The sequence below is a fragment of the Scomber japonicus genome, chromosome 24 (assembly GCF_027409825.1).
Source record: "Scomber japonicus isolate fScoJap1 chromosome 24, fScoJap1.pri, whole genome shotgun sequence".
NCBI lineage: Eukaryota > Metazoa > Chordata > Actinopteri > Scombriformes > Scombridae > Scomber > Scomber japonicus.
In genome coordinates this window covers 538,664-563,684 of record NC_070601.1, presented here as the reverse complement: position 1 = coordinate 563,684, position 25,021 = coordinate 538,664, and positions in this window count along the sequence as shown.

Genomic DNA, 25,021 nt, shown 5'->3' with positions numbered 1-25,021 from the left:
CTCAGGTCTTCAAACATCCGATCCGTACCCTGACACTCAGGTCTTCAAACATCAGATTCGTACCCTGACACTCAGGTCTTCAAACATCCGATCCGTACCCTGACACTCAGGTCTTCAAACATCGGATTCGTACCCTGACACTCAGGTCTTCTGTCCCAGCAGCAGCGGTGGCTCACGGATCGCTCCTCCTGATCCAAAGCCGTCTGGAGTCCCCCTCTGCAGCCTCCATGGTGGACTTGATGGCTTTCTTTCTTCTGCCCTGCTTATACAGAGTAGTGTATAGACCAACACCTCCACCCCCCACCCCTCAATGGGCTCACAATGCGCCTTCCAGCATCTCCTCTGGCACCGATCCACCAGCTCCTGGTACCAAGACTGTTTCTGCTCATTAGGCTCCTTAATACGGTTCTCCTAGGGAAGTGTGGGCTCTTGAAGTTGTCCACATATGGTCTGGGAGCTAGAACTGCCTCCCCAAGTCGACTCGCAACTCCCAACCTGACAGACTGGTGATGATGTGCTCGACAGAACCTTTCCTGGGACATAGAGGACATGTTGGAGAATCACTCTTGCACCAGAGATTTGCTGGACTACGCAGGACATCATGCACAACCTGGACCATGAACTTGATCCGCTGGGGTTCTGCCTTCAAGATGGAGTTTGTTGCTCCTCCCATGCACAGACTGCACAGACTGCACAGACCGCTCTGTGCTTTGTGAAATAGGAAGTAAAGAGCTTTTTTTCTTTGTTGTCTCAGGTCGGAGCAGCGCTGCGTTTCAGACGGTTTTCTCTGGTTTCTGGTGCTGAAACTGATCATGAAGCTTCTGTGGATGATCCTGACGTTGTTTCTGGTCTGCTCCGAGGCTAACAACATCACTAAGGTCAAGGTGGAACTGGGTCAAAATGCCACCTTAAACTGCTCTGTGGATATTTCGAACATTTACTGGTACATGGAGATCCACGGTCAGTTCAGAGTGAACATCCTCCGTACTTATGGTAAAACAAACAATAGTCCCACCTACTCCTCTCCTGACTTTAAAACCAAATATTCAGTTCTGGAAAACAGACTTGTGATAAGAAACGTCACTGCAGAGGACTGCAGGCTTTACTTTTGTGCCCAGAAGAAAGATGACATCATTCATTTTGTGGAGACTATCCACCTCGTCTCAGGTAAGCTGCCTCGTACCCTTTTACTTCATCATGGGACACTTCAGCCTACTTTGATGTAAAATGAAAGGTCTTTTAAATGAGACCAGAGTTATGACTGTAACCTGATTTTAGGTACATTATTTCGGGGTGCCTGGTTAGAGGTTAAAACAGGAAACTACAGGATTCATAAATGAAGAAGTCTGTTCCAGTGAGTTATGAAATGTTTCTAGAGGTAGTAGAAAGGTTGGATATGTGGTGGTTGATAGATGGAAGAAACTCTTCACAGGGATTCATTACGTGTCCAAATTTAAAAGAAACATATGTAAAGGCAAAGTGTGTTTTGTATTGTGTAGTAACAGCTGTACCCCCCCCCCCCCCCCCCCCCCCTTCATGTTTCCAGTGTCAGGATAGGTGATAGGTGTCTGTAGTTTGTCAAAGCCAACAATCTGCCCTTCCTTGTAAAGTTAGAAACAGGAAGTGAACCTTATTGTACTGTGGATGGTAGAGTTGGACGGAAGTTAAAACACTCTGCAGCCGTTTGATAAAATCAGGTGATGTTTTAATCAGTGATCATCTCTCTTCAGTTACTTTGTTCATCTTTTCTTTTTCCAGACGTCCCCATCACTCCGTCCAACAACTACTCAGAACCAAGCAGCACCGAGCAGCACATTCAGAGAACATGGCAGAGTGAGCCGGTCATTTTCACCTCATTTGCTCTGAACGTCGTGTTATTTGTAGTAGGTGAGTGTGTTGGCTGGTTTTAACCACAGAAGTGAAATGTTGCACTATTAATAACAAGAGCTGCTGCATGAAAGTCTCAGAGTGCTGCTGCAGAAATAACCTGCTGAAACTTTCCATAAATACACATAAATACATTTAGATTAGGGCTGTCAAGCGATTAATTTTTTTAATTGGGATTAATCACAGAATTTCCATAGTAAATTCATTGGCTGCCAACCATTTTCAGAGCAGAGCCCCATACTGCCAGCATTTTGACCGATCTTTCAAGACCCACAGAATAATGTGTTCTATGACTATGTAAACACTGAAGGTACCAAAAGAAAGAGAGAAAAAAATAATTGATGTCAATGGCAGCCAATGAGTTAATCACAATTAATGGCGTTTTGAATAGCATGTTTAAAATCCTGTTATTTTCCATTTGAAGGCAGTTTTAAGCCCATAATGTAAAGCATTTCTTACCAGAGTGTCTTAACTGGGAATCAATCACGGCTCTGCTGCGACTCCCACACTCCAAAATGGTCCTTTGGTGGAGCTGAGGCTGGCTTGGCTGCACCTGGGTGTTTAGCGTGGAGGTGCTAACTCAAACTCCACGTACTCCGGTGGTAGTTAAACTCCGTTTGACACAGGTTGCATTTTACTTTTGACTTGTCAACTGAAGCGTCTGGAAGTGTTTTAAAGTTAAACAAGCCGTTCAAAAGTCCAGTAGCTCTCTTACTTTCCATCAGCGCGGTAGGTTTACTGCAGAAGGCCACTTCAAAGCATAGCGCTACAGCTAGAGGAGCCGTCTACGGGGGAGTAGAAGGGACAAAAAGGCTTGCTACATTAAAATACCATTAAAAAAAATTAACACGTTATGGATTGCATTAATCTAATCGTGATTAACGCGTTAACGCTGACAGCCCTAGTTCAGATGCAACAATTACTGAATGATTTATCACAGTAATTAAAGTTAAGTTTGTTGTTTTTGACTGAAACATTAAGACTTGGATTGGATGGATTTAGAGCAGAAGTACAGTTCATGACGCTCTGTTGGCAGGTTTCTGTTTTACATATCTGAATCTGAAGAGGAACATCTCCAAGTACCAGGTGAATGAGCCTTCACCTTCAACCTCTGACCCCCAAGACAGGCTGGAGACTCCACAGGTAAACATACAGTCCTGATAATAATACTGCTAATGTGAGTAGTAGTTACTTTTACTGCTGATTCTAATAATACCACAAGTTACAACTACTATTACTAATGTTTCTACTTAGGCCTGCTAGTAGCTGCTAGCTGTTCCTTCTACTACTAAGACTCCAAACTATTTACTGCTGTTACTATGTGTTACTGCCTGTAATACCAGCAGTACTTACTACTACTTCTCTGTACTGGACTCTGTAATGTTGACTTCATTCTGTGTATTTCAGTATAAGAAGACCCAGCTGCCTGATACTCATTCAGAGTGTATTTTCTACAAGGTTCAGCTTCCTCCATCCACACTGCCTTGATACCAACAGAACCTGGACACCTGGAGACCGGTCTGCTCACCTCTAGTAGGTTCCTATGACACCAACATGTAATTCTAGTTTTGTGTGTTTCTTTTGCTCTTAAATTGCTGTTGGCCTCACAACCGTCAACGCTGGTTTCTTTTATCTGTGATGGTCTTCCTCTGACAGACTAGTTCCATGTGCATGAGTCTGTGTTATCGTTCACTTCCAGAGAACTTGTTGAAATCATTTGAATAAAACAAGAGGAACATTTGCTTCATGTTCAGTTTGATTGAATGTAAAACTGAAGCTTTTGAAGATTGGGGTCTTGTGGTCGGATCACCTCAGGGTCTCATTGTGGGCGGGAGCCTTGTTGCTTTGCTTCCTGTCTCCTCTGTTTCCTCTCAGAGCTGCGACCACACGTATCCCCACTGCTGTCTGACTATTAACTATTAACAGAACACATTAATGATGAAACCTGAAGGAAATTGGATGCACTGTTTTAATGTTTTTACACCTGTGAGATCATTCAAGTCTCAGTTCCTGATGATGTGACAGTTTATTAGTTCATAAGAAAGACACTGCTATAAATGCACTTCCTCATTTAAATGGAAATCTTGCTGCTGCTACTGCTGAAGTTGACTTAACTTTGAATTTCAACCATTGCGTCTAAAATAAGTCACATTTAATGTAACATACTTCCTGTTTCTACAGACCTCTGTAGACTTGAGTTGGCAAATTTGGGCCTTACCAGGGTTTGTTTTCTATTACTGTGTCATGTGTAGAAAAAAGACATTTCTTTTACAGCCTCATTTCTTTCAGCCTTGACTCATTTCTTGGTCATCTTTCATTTTCCCAAAACAAACCAACAGAAAACATGCGTGTGGAGATTTGAAAGGATGAATGTGTGTAATAAAAGTCTCCTTATGAGTGACCTGTGTCTCACTTCCTCTTCATTCTCCTTCAGTACAGATCTGACTGATACTATCTATCTGTACTTATAACTAAACACATGTTACTCTACACGCCTCAAAGCAAGTACACTAACTATATAATGGGTATCAGATGAAGTATTAATGGTACTTGGACCAGTGTGTTCATCACAGAGCTGCAGCCATGACAACACCAACGGAGGGGCTTTACCTGCGAGGCCAGGTGGAGGTGGGGCTATTAATGAAACACCAGGCAGGGAGGCCCCCACCCACCTGATGACCTTTACACCAATAAGCAGATGATGATAACTGCTGATAACGATGTGAGCCATGTGAGCTCGACTAACCCTAAAACATATAAACATAAAAACATGCATGGTGTATGTAGAAGGACTTTTCTGCATGGTTCTGCGTGGTTCTGCATGGTTTCTGCATGGTTCTGGATGGTTATGCCTGGTTCTGCATGGTTCTGGATGGTTCTGGATGGTTTCTGCATGGTTCTGGATGATTTCTGCATGGTTCCGAGTGGTTTCTGCATGGTTCTGAGTGGTTTCTGCATGGTTCTGAGTGGTTTCTGCATGGTTCCGAGTGGTTTCTGCATGGTTCTGAGTGGTTTCTGCATGGTTCTGAGTGGTTTCTGCATGGTTCTGCATGGTTCTGAGTGGTTTCTGCATGGTTCTGCATGGTTCTGAATGGTTCTGCATGGTTTCTGCATGGTTCTGCATGGTTCTGAGTGGTTTCTGCATGGTTCTGCATGGTTCCGAGTGGTTTCTGCATGGTTCTGAGTGGTTTCTGCATGGTTCTGAGTGGTTTCTGCATGGTTCTGCATGGTTCTGAGTGGTTTCTGCATGGTTCTGCATGGTTCTGAATGGTTCTGCATGGTTTCTGCATGGTTTCTGCATGGTTCTGAATGGTTTGTGGATGGTTCTGCCTGGTTCTGCATGGTTCTGCATGGTTCTGCATGGTTCTGCATGGTTTCTTCAGCTGCTGCGTGTTGCTGAGTGTTACGACGCATGCTGCTGCTGCTGCTGCTCTGTGGTGAGATCACGTCCAACGTCCTTTCCTCACAAACAGGAAACCAGACAAGTTCAAACCTGAGTCTCTCTCACCAGTTTAACCTCTTGTTTAACACATTTTTGTAACTCATCACACTTTCTGCTTGTCAAATAACACTTAGAAGCAGAATTATATAAGAATATATTCAGATTTGCAGAATTTTAACACTAGACTGAAGTAGAGAGGTGGATTTAAATCTCAGGTCTGTATGTACCCAGCGACTGACACATGAGCTGCTTCTTGTTTGTTTCATCAGTTTGTGGTTTCAGCGGGAAGTTTGAGCTGCTTCTGAACCTCTGGGGGTGTTGCAAGTTATTTGTGGTTAACACTTTCTTGCTCTGTCTCTATGGAAGTGTTAGCTAAATGTGATCTCATACTAATCTTCAAACTGTCTGATTAAAGAAAGCAACCATTCAACCACAATAACTGAAAGGTGGAAGTCAAACTGCTATTAAAATAACTTCATGTGAGGTTCAGAGCTGTTAGAAAAACAATCACAGTCGACTAAAGCTTCATTTTCAGCTGATCTGGAGCTTTCAGTCGCACCACATGACGTTAAGCACGGGTGTATTCTTCTTTGTTGGTGTCACAGCTGAGATTCACTGAGACTAAACACAAACATCAGCAGTCCCATGACAGCTGACAATCAGCTGATCACCAACTCTAGAAGAAATATGATAACTTTAACAAAAGCAGCAGCAGCTAATGATTCATCAGGAAGTAGAAGTTCAGGCCGGAGATCAGAAATAAATATCCGCTGCCAATTTATGGCTTTTTTTTCTTTTAATAGCTGTGTGTATTTTTAGTTGTGGAGGGCTTTAAGAGAGCTCAACAGGCGGTTTATAAGATCAACTCAGGGTCATAATGATGAAACTGAGACTGGCGCTGTTCTGTAGAAATGAATCACTTCCTCTTTTCAAAGTAAAGGTCAGAGATCATCTGATAAACACTGTGTATGTATGTCTGATGCCTTTATTTCTATTTTATGCTCATTCGTCATATTATCACACAGGAAGTCGAGGAGAGGACTCGGAGGCAGAGCTCAGGATCAAGCTGATGAGGTTTTATTCTCAAATAGTAAAGAACAAAAAACGCCTCAATCGAAGGAAAAGCAGGAAAGAAACTAAACTTAAAGGAGCTCTGATCAACTTAATAGCAAAAAGTCAAACAAAAATCACTCTTTGGAGGAATTAACCCTTAAACAGGCAGGAGTGGAAGATGAGATGTAAGAAAAGATAATTTGATGATACCAGTTATCTCATTTGCATCTGAAGTAAAAACATTTCCACAAATATTTTAAGATGCATTTTGGATTTTATGATTGTGTGAGTATCCTGGTGGAGATACAACTCATAAAAGCTCCTGTTAAGATATAAAACATGACAGCTGAATGTTTTATTTAATAAAGAGAAGTGAGACATTCTTGCTTTTCCTTGTTATTAATATCACACATACTAGTTTTATTATTTCTGATAAAGTAAAAAACCTACCACAAGCTTCAAGTTTACCACCTGAACAACCACCTTAACCCTGCTGTTGTACTTGGGTCACGGAAGGAAGGGAGGGAGGGAGGAAGGAGGGAAGGAAAGGAAGAAGGAAGGAGGGAAGGAAGGAAGGAAGGAAAGGAGGAGGGAGGGAGGAAAGAAGGAAGGAAAAGATGGAGGAAGGAAGTAGAGAGGAAGAAAAGGAGGGAGGAAGGAAAGAGAGAGAGAAGGAGGGAAGGAAGGAAAGCAGGGAAGGAGGAAGGAAAGAAGGAAGAAGGAAAGGAGGGAGGAAAGAACAAATAACCTAAACTATGAACAACTAGAACTATGATCACAGACTAACTACGACTGGACGCTTGTTCTCTGGACGACAGACAAGACACACTCGCACAGGACAAGGGGAGACGCAGACTATAAGCACGAGAGATGTTCCGATACCATTTTCCCCTCCCGATACCGATTCCGATACCAGTGCTGTGGGTATCGGCCGATACCGATACCAGTGTGCTCCTTGTTAGAAGTGTGTGAGAAATGTGTCGGAGCTAACGGAGCTAACGGAGCTAACCAGTAAATAGAATCCTATTTCTAATAAATGACGTGGTATGGGATCGGTGCCTGGACTCCAGTACTCGCCGATACCGATGCTAGCATTTTTGGCGGTATCGGAGGCGTTTCCGATACTGGTATCAGAATCGGAACAACTCTAATAAGCACACATGGAGGGGAATGGGGAACAGGTGGACACGATCAGGACTCAGGGAAGACAATCAGACCGGTGACACACGAGGAAGAGTTAGGGCACCTGAAACGAGAGGAGAGTTAATACCAAAATAAAACAGGAAGTCACAAAACTAACATGGAGACAGGACAACAACTCAACTTGACTTGATTACTGGTGTGACACACATTAATAAATTACTGCTTCACTAAAAGTTAATGTTTCCATTCCTCCCTCCTTTCCTTCCTTTCCTTTCCTCACTTCCTTTCCATACCTCACTTCCTTCCATCCTTCCTCCCTCCCTCCCTTCCTCCTTCCTTCCTCCTATCCTTCCGTGTTCCTTCCACCCTTCCTCCTTTTCTTCCTTCTTCCCCCCTCCTTTCCTTTCCTCCTTTCCTTCCTTCCTCCTATCCTTCCGTCTTCCTCCCTTCCTTCTTTCCTTCCTCCCTCCCTCCTTACTCCTTTCCTTCCTCCCTCCCTCTTTACTCTTTTCCTTTCTCCCTTCCTTCTCTCCTTACTTCCTCCCTCCCTCCTTACTCCTTTCCTTCCTCCCTCCCTCTTTACTCCTTTCCTTCCTCCCTCCCTCCTTACTCCTTTCCTTCCTTTCCTCCCTCCTTTCCTTCCTCCCTCCCTCTTTACTCTTTTCCTTTCTCCCTTCCTTTTCTCCTTACTTCCTCCCTCCTTTCCTTTCCTCCTTTCCTTCCTTCTTCCTCCCTCCCTCCTTTCCTTCTTTCCTTTCCTCACTAAAAGTTCATGTGTACAGGATATATAGCTGTTATATGTATTGTTATATTTTATTGTTGTATTTTCGTAAAGTTACAAATAGTGAAATTTCCCCCAGATTACTTATTTCTTCATTTTCTTCCTTTTCTTCCTTTTCTTCATCACATGACGTGAATCAGCAGGTTTCTCTGCAGTTTCATTTTCATCGTCATCACACGTCTGCTTTTTCAGCCCAGAGGTCAAAGGTCAGACCAGGAATGAGGAACCGGCCGGCATGACGGAAGATTCAGAATAAATTCTTAAGAAATCTGCAAGAAAGTGGCACTGACTTCCTGTTTCTGTGGAAGGCTGCAAGATAGATAGATAGATAGATGGATGGATGGATGGATGGATGGATAGATAGATAGTTCCTCCTCCTGGACTCTCAGCTGATCCTCATCACTAATCAAGGCGCTTTATATCTGCTCCTGTTTCCCTCACATTGTTCTTCCTCCATCCCTCCCTCCCTCCATTCATCCATCCATCCATCCATCCCTCCCTCCCTCCGTCCCTCCATCCATCCTTCTCGTCCATCCATCCATCCATCCCTCCATCCATCCTTCTCGTCCATCCATCCATCCATCCCTCCCTCCCTAAATCCATCCCTCCCTCCCTCCCTCCATCCATCCATCCATCCCTCCCTTCCTCCATCCCTCCCTCCATTCATCCCTCCGTCCCTCCATCCATCCATCCCTCCCTCCCGTCCATCCATCCATCCCTCCCTCCATCCATCCATCCATCCCTCCCTCCATCCATCCATCCATCACTCCCTTCCTCCATCCCTCCATCCCTCCCTTCCTCCATCCCTCCATCCATCCATCCATCCATCCCTCCCTCCCTCCATCCATCCATCCATCCATCCATCCCTCCCTCCATCCATCCATCCATCCATCCCTCCCTCCATCCATCCCTCCATCCATCCCTCCCTCCATCCATCCCTCCCTCCATTCATCCATCCCTCCCTCCATCCATCCATCCCTCCCTCCCTCCCTCCATCCATCCATCCATCCATCCATCCCTCCCTCCATCCATCCCTCCCTCCCTCCCTCCCTCCCTCCATCCATCCATCCATCCCTCCCTCCTGTCCATCCATCCATCCATCCCTCCCTCCCTCCCTCCATCCATCCATCCATCCATCCCTCCCTCCCTCCCTCCCTCCCTCCATCCATCCATCCATCCATCCCTCCCTCCATCCATCCATCCATCCATCCCTCCATCCATCCTTCCATCCCTCCCTCCCTCCCGTCCATCCATCCATCCCTCCCTCCCGTCCATCCATCCATCCCTCCCTCCCTCCCTCCATCCATCCATCCATCCCTCCCTCCTGTCCATCCATCCATCCCTCCCTCCATCCATCCATCCCTCCCTCCCTCCCTCCATCCATCCATCCATCCATCCATCCCTCCCTCCCTCCCTCCCTCCATCCATCCATCCATCCATCCATCCCTCCCTCCCTCCCTCCATCCATCCATCCATCCCTCCCTCCTGTCCATCCATCCATCCCTCCCTCCATCCATCCATCCCTCCCTCCCTCCCTCCATCCATCCATCCATCCATCCATCCCTCCCTCCATCCCACCCTCCATCCCTCCCTGGTCAGTAGATCTGAGACTCTAAGGAAGGGTGTAAGGAAGGGTCTAAGGAAGGGTCTAAGGAAGGGTCTAAGGAAGGGTGTGTAAGGAAGGGTCTAAGGAAGGGTCTAAGGAAGGGTGTGTAAGGAAGGGTCTAAGGAAGGGTGTAAGGAAGGGTGTAAGGAAGGGTGTAAGGTTGTAAGGAAGGGTGTAAGGAAGGGTCTAAGGAAGGGTGTAAGGAAGGGTCTAAGGAAGGGTGTAAGGGTGTAAGGAAGGGTCTAAGGAAGGGTGTAAGGTTGTAAGGAAGGGTCTAAGGAAGGGTGTAAGGAAGGGTCTAAGGAATGGTGTAAGGAAGGGTGTAAGGTTGTAAGGAAGGGTGTAAGGAAGGGTGTAAGGTTGTAAGGAAGGGTCTAAGGAAGGGTGTAAGGAAGGGTGTAAGGAAGGTTGTAAGGTTGTAAGGAAGGGTGTAAGGAAGGGTCAAAGGAAGGGTGTAAGGAAGGGTCTAAGGAAGGGTGTAAGGAAGGGTGTAAGGAAGGGTGTAAGGTTGTAAGGAAGGGTGTAAGGAAGGGTCTAAGGAAGGGTGTAAGGAAGGGTCTAAGGAAGGGTGTAAGGAAGGGTCTAAGGAAGGGTGTAAGGAAGGGTGTAAGGAAGGGTGTAAGGAAGGGTCTAAGGTTGTAAGGAAGGGTCTAAGGAAGGGTGTAAGGAAGGGTGTAAGGAAGGGTCTAAGGAAGGGTGTAAGGTTGTAAGGAAGGGTCTAAGGAAGGGTCTAAGGAAGGGTGTGTAAGGAAGGGTCTAAGGAAGGGTGTAAGGTTGTAAGGAAGGGTGTAAGGAAGGTTTAAAGGTTTCTGCAGCAGTCAAGCTAACGATGAGTAGCAGGAGACAGAAGTCTGACTAAAGGTTTCAGCCTCGCGCTCTTATTCTGAAAGGCGTCTCTGCTGTTCCTGTTTCTCTATTTAACTACAAACAGTCTCGGAGGACGTTACGGTTTCTGGTTGGCGGTGTACTACTTTCAGGTGCTCTGTAGACTCCAGTCTGACATCTGGCCTACAAGAGACACGTGGACTGTGGTGGCTCTGAGTACGATGTGGGGTAGAGATGGTGGAGCATTAAACCAGAGATGTGGTTCCTCTCGTACGCCTGTGGAGAGTATCAGGGGCCAGATGTAGGAGGATTACTGCAGTCAGTGGTGTTGTAGAGATAGCTGCTCTATAATGTCTTTATCAGTCCAGTACTAGCGGTTACAGTGCTGCTTTATAGTGGCTGTAATATAAGAAGATATAGAAATAGAAACAGTACTGAATGAGTCATGTCAGTAGTGATATTATGACAGTAGCAGGAGGAGCAGTTACAGCCATTGTGGAAATAACTGTACTGTAATATTACCAATCAATCAATCTTTATTTGTATATAAGAGAGGAGAGAGAGGATGGAGAGGAGAGAGAGGAGAGAAAGGAGAGAGGAAGGAGAGGAAGGAGAGGAGAGAGAGGAAGGAGAGGAGAGAGAGGAAGGAGAGAGAGAGAGAGGAGAGAGAGAAGGAGAGGAAGGAGAGGAGAGAGAGGAGAGAGAGGATGGAGAGGAGAGAGAGAGAGGAAGGAGAGGAAGGAGAGGAGAGAGAGAGGAAGGAGAGGAAGGAGAGGAGAGAGAGGAAGGAGAGGAGAGAGAGAGGAAGGAGAGGAAGGAGAGGAGAGAGAAAAGGAGAGGAAGGAGAGGAGGAGAGGAAAGAGAGAAGAAGGAGAGGAAGGAGAGGAGAGAGAGAGGAAGGAGAGGAAGGAGAGGAGAGAGAGAGGAGAGGAGAGAGAGGAAGGAGAGGAGAGAGGAAGGAGAGGAGAGAAAGGAGAGAAAGGAGAGAAAGGAGAGAGGAAGGAGAGGAGAGAGAGGAGAGAAAGGAGAGAGGAAGGAGAGGAGAGAAAGGAGAGAAAGGAGAGAGGAAGGAGAGGAGAGAGAGGAGAGAAAGGAGAGAGGAAGGAGAGGAGAGAAAGGTCGAGAGGAAGGAGAGGAGAGAAAGGAGAGAGGAAGGAATCAATCTATCTATCACTTTCCACATAGAGCAGGTCTAAACCGAACTCTTCAGGTTTCATTTAAAGAGACCCAACATTCAACAGGAAGAACCCTCAGAACCAGACTCAGAGTGGGAGAACAATCTTTTAACAGGAAGAACCCTCAGAACCAGACTCAGAGTGGGAGAACATCTTTTAACAGGAAGAACCCTCAGAACCAGACTCAGAGTGGGAGAACATCTTTTAACAGGAAGAACCCTCAGAACCAGACTCAGAGTGGGAGAACATCTTTTAACAGGAAGAACCCTCAGAACCAGACTCAGAGTGGGAGAACATCTTTTAACAGGAAGAACCCTCAGAACCAGACTCAGAGTGGGAGAACATCTTTTAACAGGAAGAACCCTCAGAACCAGACTCAGAGTGGGAGAACATCTTTTAACAGGAAGAACCCTCAGAACCAGACTCAGAGTGGGAGAACATCTTTTAACAGGAAGAACCCTCAGAACCAGACTCAGAGTGGGAGAACATCTTTTAACAGGAAGAACCCTCAGAACCAGACTCAGAGTGGGAGAACATCTGCCTGGACCAGTTGGAGTAGAGAGGAGAGAGAGGAAGGAGAAGAAGGAGAGGAGAGAGGAAGGAGAGGAAGGAAGGAGAGAAGAAGGAGAAGAAGGAGAGGAAGGAGAGGAGAGAGAGATGTACTAAAATGTATTAATGGTGGTTTTCTGCCCCCTGGTGGTCAGAAGGCGTCAGAGCTGCTTGTTAGTGTAATGATAGAGTTAATTAATGACCTGCTGTGTGTGTGTGTGTGTGTGTGTGTGTGTGTGTGTGTGTGTGTGTGTGTGTGTGTGTGTGTGTGTAGACCTGGAGGATCTAACCCTGTACAGTAGTAGTAGTTGTAACAGTAATATTGTAGGTAAGAAGGAAGGTAGGAGGAGGGAGGAAGGAAGGAAGGAAGGAAGGAAGAACAGAGGAAAGAAGGAAGGGAGGAAGGTAGGGGGAGCAAAGAATGAGAAGGAGGGAGGGAGGAAAGAGGGAAGGAAAGAAGGAGGGAGGAAGGAAGGAAGGAAGGTAGGGGGAGCAAAGAATGAGAAGGAGGGAGGGAGGAAAGAGGGAAGGAAAGAAGGAGGGAGGAAGGAAGGGAGGAAGGTAGGGGGAGCAAAGAATGAGAAGGAGGGAGGGAGGAAAGAGGGAAGGAAAGAAGGAGGGAGGAAGGAAGGGAGGAAGGTAGGGGGAGCAAAGAATGAGAAGGAGGGAGGGAGGAAAGAGGGAAGGAAAGAAGGAGGGAGGAAGGAAGGAAGGAAGGTAGGGGGAGCAAAGAATGAGAAGGAGGGAGGAAACTATTAACTGCTCTAAGACATTCTGGGTAGTACTAATACCTGTACTTGTGTACTTGTTGTACTATTACTGCATTTCCACCGCTGGTAGTACCAGCTGTAGTACCGCTGCTGTGCTGCAGTACCGCTTGGATCCACTTGGTGTCGCTGTGACGTCACAAACGGAAAACTGTTTCACTTATTTTTTATTGATTTTAAGATTAATACACAGAAACTAGGAATAAACTCTTTCTTCACAAACATCTAGACACCAAAAAAAACCCCATAATACCAATAACCAAGAATAAATTAGAAGAAAAAATAAATAAATAAATAAAATAAAATAAAATAAAATAAATAAATAAATAAATAATAAATAAATGAATAAATAAATAAAATAAAATAAATAAATAAAATAAAATAGAATAAAATAAAATAAAATAAAATAAATAAATAAATAATAAATAAATGAATAAATAAAATAAAATAAATAAATAAAATAAACTAGAATAAAATAAAAATAGAATAAAATAAAATAAAAAATAAATTAAAATAAATAAAATAAATAATAATAAGTAAGTAAAAAAAAATCAATAAAAAAAAGAAGAAGAAATAAAAAAAAAGAAAAAGTGGACAGACAACAAAAACAAACTAACAAATACCCCACACAATATCAAACAGACAGAAATCAAATATAAAATATAGTCCAGAGAGTAGTAATGAAACTATTAGTACTAACAAACTGCTCGAAGACATTCTGGGTAGTACTAATACCTGTACTTGTGTACTTGTGGTACTATTACTGCATTTCCACCGCTGGTAGTACCAGCTGCAGTACCGCTGCTGTGCTGCAGTACCGCTTCGATCCACTTGGTGTCGCTGTGACGTCACAAACGGAAAACTGTGGGTCAACTGAGGTTTCCTGTGTGTTTGGTCTATGTTTTACTTTATCTGGAAGGAAGGAAGGAAGGAAGGAACGAGTAAGGAGTAGGAGGGAAGGAGGGAGGCAGGAAGGAAGGAAAGAAAGAAAGAAAGAAAGAAAGAAAGAAAGAAAGAAAGGAGTAAGGAGGGAAGGAGGGAGGGAAGAGAGGAGAAGGAAGAAAGGAAGGAAGGAAGGAAGGAAGGAAAGAAAGAAAGGAAGGAGTAAGGAGGGAAGGAGGGAGGGAGGAAGGAAGGAAGGAAGGAAGGAAGGAAGGAGGGAGGCAGGAAGTAAGGAAAGAAAGAAAGGAGGGAGGAAGAAAGGAAGGATGGAAGGAAGGAAGGAAGGAAAGAAAGAAAGGAAGGAGTAAGGAGGGAAGGAGGGAGGGAGGAAGGAAGGAAGGAAGGAAGGAAGGAGGGAGGCAGGAAGTAAGGAAAGAAAGAAAGGAGGGAGGAAGAAAGGAAGGATGGAAGAAAAGAAGGAAGGAAAGAAGGAAGGAAGGAAGGAAAGAAAGAAAGAAAGAAAGAAAGAAAGAAAGAAAGAAAGAAAGAAAGAAAGAAAGAAAGAAAGGAATAAGGAGGGAAGAGAGGAGAAGGAAGGAAGGAAGCAAGGAAGGTAAGAAAGGAGTAAGGAGGGAAGGAGGGAGGCAGGAAGTAAGGAAAGAAAGAAAGGAGGGAGGAAGGAAGGACGGAAGGAAGGATGGAAGGAGGAGAGAGCAAAGAAAGGGAAGGAGGGGAAGAAGGAAGGAAAAATTAAAGAAAGAGGAAGGAAGGAAGGAAGGAAGCAAGAAAAGGAGTTAGGACGAAAAAGAGGAAGGAAGGAAGGAAAGAAAGAAAGAAAGAAAGGAGTAAGGAGGGAAGGAGGGAGGGAGGAAGGAAGGAAGGTAGGAAGGAAAGAAAGAAAGAAAGGAGTAAGGAGGGAAGGAGGGAGGGAAGAGAGGAGAAGGAAGGAAGGAATCAAGGAAGGAAAGAAAGGAGTAAGGAGGGAAGAAGGGAGGCAGGAAGTAAGGAAAGAAAGAAAGGAGGGAGGATGGAAGGAAGGAAGGAAGGATGGAAGGATGGAAGAGGAGAGAGCAAAGAAAGAGGGAAGGAAGGAAGGAAGGAAGGAAGGAAGGAAGCAAGCAAGAAAAGGAAGCAAGGAAAGAAGGCTGGAAGGAGGAGAGAGCAAAGAAAGAAAGGAGTAAGGAGGGAAGGAGGGAGGAAGGAAGGAAGGAAGGATAAAGTCTCCTGTGTGTGGGACTCAGATGTGTGAAGTCAGCGTCATTCATCCACAAAACCGGAAGTAGTTCAGTTTGACTTTACAAAATAAAAGCACCACATTTATAGCGTTTGGAGTTTAACCCTCGTGTCGTCCCCCCCTTCTCTTTTGACTGTCCCTTCTTTCCTTCCTTCCTTCCTTCCTTCCCCCTTTCCTTCCTTCCTTCCTTCCTTCCTTCCTTCCTTCCTTCCTTGCTTCCTTCCTCCGTCTTTCTTTAATTTTTCCTTCCTTCTTCCCCTCCTCCCCTCTTTCTTTGCTCCTTCCTTCCTTCCTTCCTTCCTTCCCTCCTTACCCCTTTCCTTCCTTCATTCCTTCCTTCCTTCCGTCCATCCTCCTTTACTTCTCTCCTAAATTCCTCCCTCCCTCCCTCCGTACTCCTTTCCTTCCTTCCTTCCTTTCTCCTTTCCTCCCTCCCTCCTTACTTCTTTCCTTCCTTCCTTCCTTTCTCCTTTCCTCCCTCCCTCCTTACTCCTTTCCTTCCTTCCTTCCTTCCTTCCTCCTTTCCTCCCTCCCTCCTTACTCCTTTCCGTCCTTCCTTCCTTCCTTCCCTCCTTACCCCTTTCCTTCCTTCATTCCTTCCGTCCATCCTCCTTTACTTCTCTCCTAAATTCCCCCCTCCCTCCCTCCGTACTCCTTTCCTTCCTTCCTTCCTCCTTTCCTCCCTCCCTCCTTACTCCCTCCCTCCCTCCTTCCTCCTTTCCTCCCTCCCTCCTTACTCCTTTCCGTCCTTCCTTCCTTCCTCCCTTTCTTCTCTCCTTACTTCCTTCCTCTTTTCCTCCTGAAGTTCTTCCTTGACCTGAGGACAACAGGAGGTAGATATGATATTATATATATTATTAATATTGGCGCATGCATTGACCAGCAGGGGGCAGCAAACACAGGTTGAGTCTATAAACTGTGAATAAAAAGTGGACTCACGTTTTTAAGCTTCATGTTTGCATTTTATTGTCTTGATCGCTCTAAAATCTATCCTGATATATCATCTATTCCCCAGAAACTAGTGACTGAGACTATAAACTCACTCTTTCGCCCCCTAGTGGCCGTTATACGAAGTGCAGTTAAAATAACGGAGCACTTTTATGACGTAGATCAGAGGAGTCAAACTCATCTTCATTCAAGGGCCACATACAGCCCGGATCCTTAAAATAAGGAAGGAAGGAAGGAAGGAAGGAAGGAAGGACGGAAGGAAAGATGGAAGGAAAGATGGAAGGAAGAAAAGAAGGAAAGACAGATGGAAGGAAGGAAGGAAGGAAGGAAAGATGGAAGGAAGAAAAGAAGGAAAGACAGATGGAAGGAAGGAAGGAAGGAAGGAAGAGAAGACAGAAAAAGAAAAACAGAAAGAAAGGAAAGATGGAAGGAAGAAAGGGAGGAAGAGTGCTTTATTATAAAGCAGGAAGGAAGGAAGGAATGAAGGAAGGAGGAGCGAGCAAAGGAAGAGGGGAGAAGGAAAGAAGGAAGGATGGAAGGATGGAAGGAGGAGAGAGCAAAGGAAGAGGGGAGAAGGAAAGAAGGAAGGAAGGAAGGAAGGAAGCAAGCAAGGAAGGAAGGAAGGAAGGATGGAAGGAGGAGAGAGCAAAGAAAGAGGGGAGAAGGAAGGAAGGAAGGAACGAACGAAGGAAGGAAGGAAGGAAGGAGGAGAGAGCAAAGGAAGAGGGGAGAAGGAAAGAAGGAAGGAAAGAAGGATGGAAGAAGGAGAGAGCAAAGGAAGAGGGGAGAAGGAAAGAAGGATGGAAAGAAGGATGGAAGAAGGAGAGAGCAAAGGAAGAGGGGAGAAGGAAAGAAGGAAGGAAGGAAGGATGGAAGGAGGAGAGAGCAAAGAAAGAGGGGAGAAGGATGGAAGGAAGGATGGAAGGATGGAAGGAGGAGAGAGCAAAGAAAGAGGGGAGAAGGAAGGAAGGAAGGAAGGAAGGAAGGATGGAAGGAGGAGAGAGCAAAGAAAGGGGAGAAGGATGGAAGGAAGGAAGGAAGGATGGAAGGAGGAGAGAGCAAAGGAAGAGGGGAGAAGGAAGGATGGAAGGAGGAGAGAGCAAAGGAAGAGGGGAGAAGGAAGGAAGCAAGGAAGGAAGGATGGAAGGAGGAGAGAGCAAAGAAAGGAGTAAGGAGGGAAGGAGGGAGGGAGAAAGGAAATAAGGAAGGAAGGAAGGAAGCAAGGAAGGATGGAAGGAGGAGAGAGCAAAGAAAGGAGAAAGGAGGGAGGGAGAAAGGATGGAAGGAAGGAAGGAAGGTTAAGGTTTTAATGGTAAAATCTATTTATTATAAAAGTGCGCATATAAAGCTTTTATAATAAATAAATTTATAATTTTATAATAATTACGGTAATTGATTATTGATTGAAAAAAATGTATTGGAGTAAAAAGTCAGATATCTGTAATGTATTGGAGAGGAAGAGTTATTAAGGGTTAGTAGTAGTAGTATTATTAGTAGTAGTAGTATTAGTAGTAGTAGTATTAGTAGAAGTATTATTAGTAGTAGTAGTATTAGTAGTAGTAGTATTAGTAGAAGTATTATTAGTAGTAGTAGTATTAGTAGTAGTAGTATTATTATAGAGTGGAATATAAAATACTAGAGTAATATAAAGTACTCTGCATCTGTCTTTGTGTGTGTTTCAGGTTTTATTGTGAAAGCGGAAACGCCTTGTTGACGCCGTGGAGAAGAAGAAGAGGAGGAGGAGGAGGAGGAGGAGAGGAGGAGGAGGAGGCTGTCCGTGAGGAGGAAGAGCGGGATCAGCCCCGCACACAGACGGACTGCGGGACCGCAAACACCGCAAAGAAAGAAAAGAAATGTGGAATATCCCGCGAGCAGCGCACGAGACACTCCGAGGATCACTTCCGCTGCAGAGGAAAAATTAATTTCAGATTTTTCTCTTTTTTTGTTTTTTTTTTCCATTTTCGGGGCTGAAATATCTTGGATGTTGCTGCTTCCTGCCGGGACACACACACACACACACACACACACACACACACACACACACACTGACACACACACACACACACACACACACACTGACACACACACACACACACACACACACACACACACTGAGAGTTCAGCCTGGTACCGGACGGCGCGTGCGTGCGTGTGCGGGTGTGTGTGTGTGTTTGATGGCTGTGGTTGAGTTGTGCTCACCTTGTTTTTTACCAGTGTGTGCGCGTGCGTGAACGTGTGCGTGCTGAGCGTGACTCACAAACACATTTATTCTGTGTGTGTGTGTGTTATTGGAGAGGAAGCAGAACAACAGTGTGTGTGTGTTTGTGTGTGTGTGTTTTGAGAGTGTGCACGTGCACGCGCGCGGCCCGCATCCAGCACGCGGCAAATCAATGAGGATGGATTTATTTACTTTGACACGCGAGGACAGGAAGTGACTGTTGATGGATTTTAAATCAGAAAGTGTTGAAATAAAGTTGAAGCTTCAGAAACCGGATCTCCAAATTTATTAAAGGTGAGTTTAAAAATACTCTGAAAATGTTTAAAGTATAAAACCTGATGAGATGATTTTATAATATATTAATAATTAGATGTTTGGATATAAAATGTTTCTCTGATTGAATTTAAACTCACAGTGAAAGTCATGGAATCACTTTATAATCTAATGATATGAACACATTCCTCCTCTAAGACCCTCTAATATTCACTACACTCATTTATTAAATATTAAACAACATTATTAAATTCATTTTACTGTCGTCTAAAGTGTTGTCATGGTGATGAGTAGCTCTTTATGACTTTCACTGCAGTTTGAATCCCATAATAATCACGTGATCTGCTGTCAGTCTGTTTAATGAGTTCAGAGTTAAACCAGATCATACAAAGAGATGATGATGATGTCACTGATGATGTCATAGCTGGGGTTTTGGGGGGTGGGGGGGGTGAAGGCTAGAAGGTGTCGTTCTGCTCCTGTTTCTGTTTCTGCTCTTGCTCCTCTTCCTCTTCCTCTTCCTCTTTCTGCTCCTCTTCCTCTTTCTGCTCCTCTTTCTGCTCCTGTTTCTGTTCCTCTTCCTCTTTCTGCTCCTCTTTCTGCTCCTGTTCCTGTTCCTCTTCCTCTTTCTGCTCCTCTTTCTGCTCCTGTTCCTGTTCCTCTTCCTCTTTCTGCTCCTCTTTCTGCTCCTGTTCCTGTTCCTGTTTCTGTTTCTGCTCCTGCTCCTGTTTCTGCTCCTGCTCCTGTTCCTGTTCCTGCTCCTGTTTCTGCTCCTGCTCCTGTTTCTGTTTCTGCTCCTGTTTCTGCTCCTGTTCCTGTTCCTGCTCCTGTTTCTGCTCCTGTTTCTGTTTCTGCTCCTGTTTCTGCTCCTGTTTCTGCTCCTGCTCCTGTTCCTGTTCCTGTTTCTGTTTCTGTTCCTGTTTCTGTTCCTGCTCCTCTTCCTCTTCCTCTTTCTGCTCCTGTTCCTCTTCCTGTTCCTCTTCCTCTTCCTCTTCCTCTTTCTGCTCCTCTTCCTCTTTCTGCTCCTGTTCCTCTTTCTGCTCCTGTACCTCTTCCTGTTCCTCTTCCTCTTTCTGCTCCTCTTTCTGCTCCTGTATCTCTTCCTGATTCCCTTCCTCTTTCTGTTCCTCTTCCTCTTCCTCTTCCTGCTCCTGTTCCTGTTTCTGCTCCTGTTTCTGTTTCTGTTTCTGTTCCTGCTCCTGTTTCTGCTCCTCTTCCTCTTCCTGCTCCTGTTCCTCTTCCTCTTTCTGCTCCTCTACCTCTTCCTGTTCCTGTTCCTGTTCCTGTTTCTGTTTCTGCTCCTGTTTCTGTTTCTGCTCCTGTTCCTGCTCCTGTTCCTGTTCCTGTTTCTGTTTCTGTTTCTGCTCCTGCTCCTGTTTCTGCTCCTGCTCCTGTTTCTGTTTCTGCTACTGCTCCTGCTCCTGTTCCTGTTCCTGTTCCTGTTCCTGTTTCTGTTTCTGCTCCTCTGTCCTGTTTCTGTTTCTGCTCCTGTTTCTGCTCCTGCTCCTGCTCCTGCTCCTGTTTCTGTTTCTGCTCCTCTTTCTGCTCCTGCTCCTCTTCCTGTTTCTGTTTCTGTTCCTGCTCCTGTTCCTGTTTCTGCTCCTGTTCCTGTTTCTGTTCCTGTTCCTGTTTCTGTTCCTGTTTCTGCTCCTGTTTCTCTTCCTCTTCCTTCTCCTCTTCCTGCTCCTCTTCCTGCTCCTGTTTCTGTTTCTGCTCCTGTTCCTGTTCCTGCTCCTGTTCCTCTTCCTCTTCCTCTTTCTGCTCCTCTTCCTGTTCCTGTTCCTCTTTCTGCTCCTGTTCCTGCTCCTGTTCCTGCACCTCTTCCTGTTCCTGCTCCTCTTCCTGCTCCTGTTCCTCTTCCTCTTCCTCTTTCTGCTCCTCTTCCTGCTCCTGTTCCTGTTCCTCTTTCTGTTCCTCTTTCTGCTCCTGTTCCTCTTTCTGCTCCTCTTCCTGTTCCTGCTCCTCTTCCTGCTCCTGTTCCTGCTCCTCTTCCTGCTCCTGTTCCTGTTCCTCTTTCTGCTCCTGTTCCTCTTTCCGCTCCTCTTCCTGTTCCTCTTCCTGCCACTCTATCCTCTTTCTGCTCCTCGTCCTGCTCCCCTTCCTCTTCCTGCTCCTCTTCCTCTTCCTCTTCCTGTTCCTGCCTTCAGGCCTCTGGTAGGATCCTGTTGGTTCTTTGTTCTCAGTGGGGAACCTCGTTGTGTTCTGGTCTAATTAACCCTTCGTCCTCCGGCTGCTTAACGAGCCTCAGCCGACCAATTAACTCTCATTAGCGTCGGCAGGAAGTCCGACTGCTGCTGCTCGTCACGTTCTGCAGATCAGCAGCAGCAGAACCGAGAGAACCGAGAGAACACGCCTGGCAATTTATTCATTTATTAGTTTATTGATTAATTATCCAGGCGGTTAGATTCAGACGATCTTTCACTTTCTCTGATCACGACTAAACAGCTGATCAGGAAGAGGATGAGTTTTGTTCTTGATATTTGGTTCATGCTGAAGATGAGATCAGACTTATTCCGGTCAGGAAGGAAGGAAGGAAGGAAGGAAGGAAGGAAGGAAGGAAGGCAGGACTGGGGAAGGAAGGAAGGAAAATAGGGAGGAAGAAAGGCGGGAGGGAGGAAGGCAAAGAGGGAGGAAGGAAGGTGGGAGGGAGGAAGGACAGAAGGAAGGAAGGAAGGGAGGGAGGAAGGAAAAGAGGGAGGAAGGAAGGTGGGAGGGAGGAAGGAAAAGAGGGAGGAAGGAAGAAAAGAGGGAGGAATGAAGGCGGGAGGAAGGAAGGGAGGAAGGAAGGAAGGAGGGAGGGAGGAAGGCGGGAGAGAGGAAGGACAGAAGCAAGGGAGGGAGGAAAAGAGGGAAGAAAGGAAGGAAGGACTGAGGGAGGAAGGAAGGAGGGAGGAAGGAAGGAAGGAAGGACTGGGTAATGAAGGAAGGAAAAGAGGGAGGGAGGAAGGAGGGAGGGAGGATAGAAGGGAGGGAGGGAGGGAGGAAGGAGGGAGGGTGGAAAGAAAGAGAGAAGATATTTGGTTCATGCTGAAGAGGAGATCAGATTTATTGGGGTTTAATCAGACTGACGATAATCTGAGTCGTAAATTCAGTCCGTCACCTTCCGGCTCCGCTCGGTTCCATCCGGTTCCTTCCGGCTCCGCTCGGTTCCTTCCGGCTCCGCTCGGTTCCTTCCGGCTCCGCTCGGTTCCTTCTGGCTCCGCTCGGTTCCTTCCGGCTCCGCTCGGTTCCTTCCGGTTCCTTCCGGCTCCGCTCGGTTCCTTCCGGCTCCTTCCGGTTCCATCCAGTTCCTTCCGGCTCCGCTCGGTTCCTTCCGGCTCCGCTCGGTTCCTTCCGGTTCCTTCCGGCTCCGCTCGGTTCCTTCCGGCTCCGCTCGGTTCCTTCCGGCTCCGCTCGGTTCCTTCCGGTTCCTTCCGGCTCCGCTCGGTTCCTTCCGGCTCCGCTCGGTTCCTTCCGGTTCCTTCCGGCTCCGCTCGGTTCCTTCCGGCTCCGCTCGGTTCCTTCCGGTTCCTTCCGGCTCCGCTCGGTTCTGTTTTAATTTTACGAGATGAGAGATGGAGATGAAACTTTAATGATCCCTGCGGGGGGAAACGGCTCCAAACACCGTTTATTTAAGCTGGATTTAGCCGAGACTGCCCCGCTGATCCATCAGGAGACACACAGAGAAGGAGGGAGGGAGGGAGGGAGGGAGGGAGGGAAGAAGGGAGGGAGGGAGGAAGGGAGGGAGGGAGGGAGGGAGGAAGGCAGGAAGGAAGGTGGGAGCGAGGGAGGAAGGAAGGGAGGGAGGGAGGGAGGGAGGGAGGCAGGAAGGAAGCCTGCCCCGCTGATCTCTGGGAAATCCATCAGGAAACACACAGAGAAGGAGGGAGGGAGGGAGGACTGGGGAACGGGGGGAGGAAAAGAGGGAGGAAGGAAGGAGGGAGGATAGAAGGGAGGGAGGAAAGAAAGAGAAGGAGGGAGGGAGGAAGGACAGGCGGAAGGAAGGACGGGAGGAAGGAAGGAGGGAGGATAGAAGGGAGGGAGGAAGGACAGGCGGAAGGAAGGACGGGAGGAAGGAAGGAAGGCGGGAGGGAGGAAAGACAGAAGGAAGGGGGGAAGGAAAAGAGGGAGGGAGGAAGGAAGGAGGGAGGGAGGATAGAAGGGAGGGAGGAAAGAAAGAGAGAAGGAGGGAGGGAGGAAGGACAGATGGAAGGAAGGACGGGAGGAAGGAAGGAAGGCGGGAGGGAGGAAGGACAGAAGGAAGGGGGAAGGAAAAGAGGGAGGAAGGAAGGAGAGAGGGAGGATAGAAGGGAGGGAGGAAAGAAAAAGAGAAGGAAGGACGGAGGGAGGAAGGAAGGAAGGGAGGGAGGGAGGGAGGGAGGGAGGGAGGGAGGAAGGACTGGGGAAGGAAGGAGGGAAGGAGGATAGAAGGGAGGGAGGAAAGAAAGAGAGAAGGAGGGAGGAAGGAAGGAAGGAAGGAAGGAAGGAAGGAAGGAAGGAAAGAGGGAGGAAGGAAGGCGGGAGGGAGGAAGGACAGAAGGAAGGAGGGAGGGAGGATAGAAGGGAGGGAGGAAAGAAAGAGAGAAGGAGAAAGGAAGTAAGGGAGGAAGGAATGAAGGGTGGAAGAAAAACGGAAGGGAGGAAGGAAGGAAGAAAGGGGGGTGGAAGAAGGAAAGGCGGGAGGGAGGAAAGGAAAGAAGGAAGGAATGAAGGGTGGAGGAAATACATTCATATTGTAGGAATATAAATCAGAATAAACACAAAATGTCAGAATAGCTCCTTCAAAATAAAAGCAGGTTGGTTAAAGTAAAGTCACATGTTTAGCTGATGACATCATCCTGTCGTGCTTTTATTTTGTAAAGCAGATAAAAAAACACGAAGAAGAAATAAAAGCTGCTGCTGCTGAGAGGCTCCACAAAAACAACACACACGGCTCAACATCTGTGTGTGTGTGTGTGTGTGTGTGTGTGTGTGTGTGTGTGTGTGTGTGTGTGTGTGTGTGTGGCGCCCGTAACCATCCATCAAATCCCCCCCCCACCCCCCCCCCCCCCCTTCCCGAACACACACACACACACACACACACACAGCTGTCCTTCAATAGTCTGGAGATAAGAGCCATTATTGAAATCCCAGCTCCCTAACAGCCATCAATTACTGTGTGTGTGTGTGTGTGTGTGTGTGTGTGTGTGTGTGTGTGGTGTGTGTGTGTGTGTGAGTGACTGTGTGTGTGTGTGTGTGTGTGACTGTGTGTGTGTGTGTGTGAGAGAGAGAGACTGTGTGTGTGTCAGCTTGTCAGACGGCCGGCTGTGTGTCCGTGTTTGTGCGTCTGTGTGTGCGTGTGTGTGCGTGTGTGTGTGTGTGTGTGCGTGTGCGTGTGTGTGTGTGTGTGTGTGTGCGTGTGTGTGTGTGTGTGTGCGTCGAGCAGCTCTGATACGTTCTCGCTCTCTCTGCTGGATTATGAGTTCCTCTGGAAACGAGGCGACGTGCCTTATCTGTCCTCCGGCTCGGCGATAAAACACACACACACACACTCACACACACACACACACACACACACACACACACACACACACACACACACACACACACAGATTTGAAGCCTGGTAGCGAGGCTCAAACACATCGAGCCTCTCAGCCGACTGATTCACTGATTTTCATTCAGATTTTAAACATTAGAAAAAAAAACTGATTTCAAAATAAAAGCATCTCTGTTGTTTTTATTATTCTGAAGTTGATTTTAATCAGAACGTCTCCATGACGATAGAGCAGGGGGGGGGGGGTGTCAAACATGAGGCCCGTGGGCCAGAACCGGCCCGCCAAGGGGTGCAATCCGGCCCACTTTCCTTCCTTCCATCTGTCCTCCCTCCCTTTCTTCCTTCCATCTGTCCTTCCTCTCATCTGTCCTTCTTCCCTTTCTTCCTTCTGTCCTTCTTCCCTTTCTTCCTTCTGTCCTTCCTTCCATCTGTCCTTCCTACTTCCTTTTATCCTTTCTTTGTTCCTTCCTCCCTTTCTTCCTTCCATCTGTCCTTCTTCCCTTTCTTCCTTCCTTTCTTCCTTCCATCTGTCCTTCCTCCCATCTGTCCTTCCTCCCTTTCTTCCTTCTGTCCTTCCTCCCATCTGTCCTTCTTCCCTTTCTTCCTTCTGTCCTTCTTCCCTTTCTTCCTTCTGTCCTTCCTTCCATCTGTCCTTCCTCCCTTTCTTCCTTCCATCTGTCCTTCTTCCCTTTCTTCCTTCTGTGCTTCCTTCCATCTGTCCGTCCTCC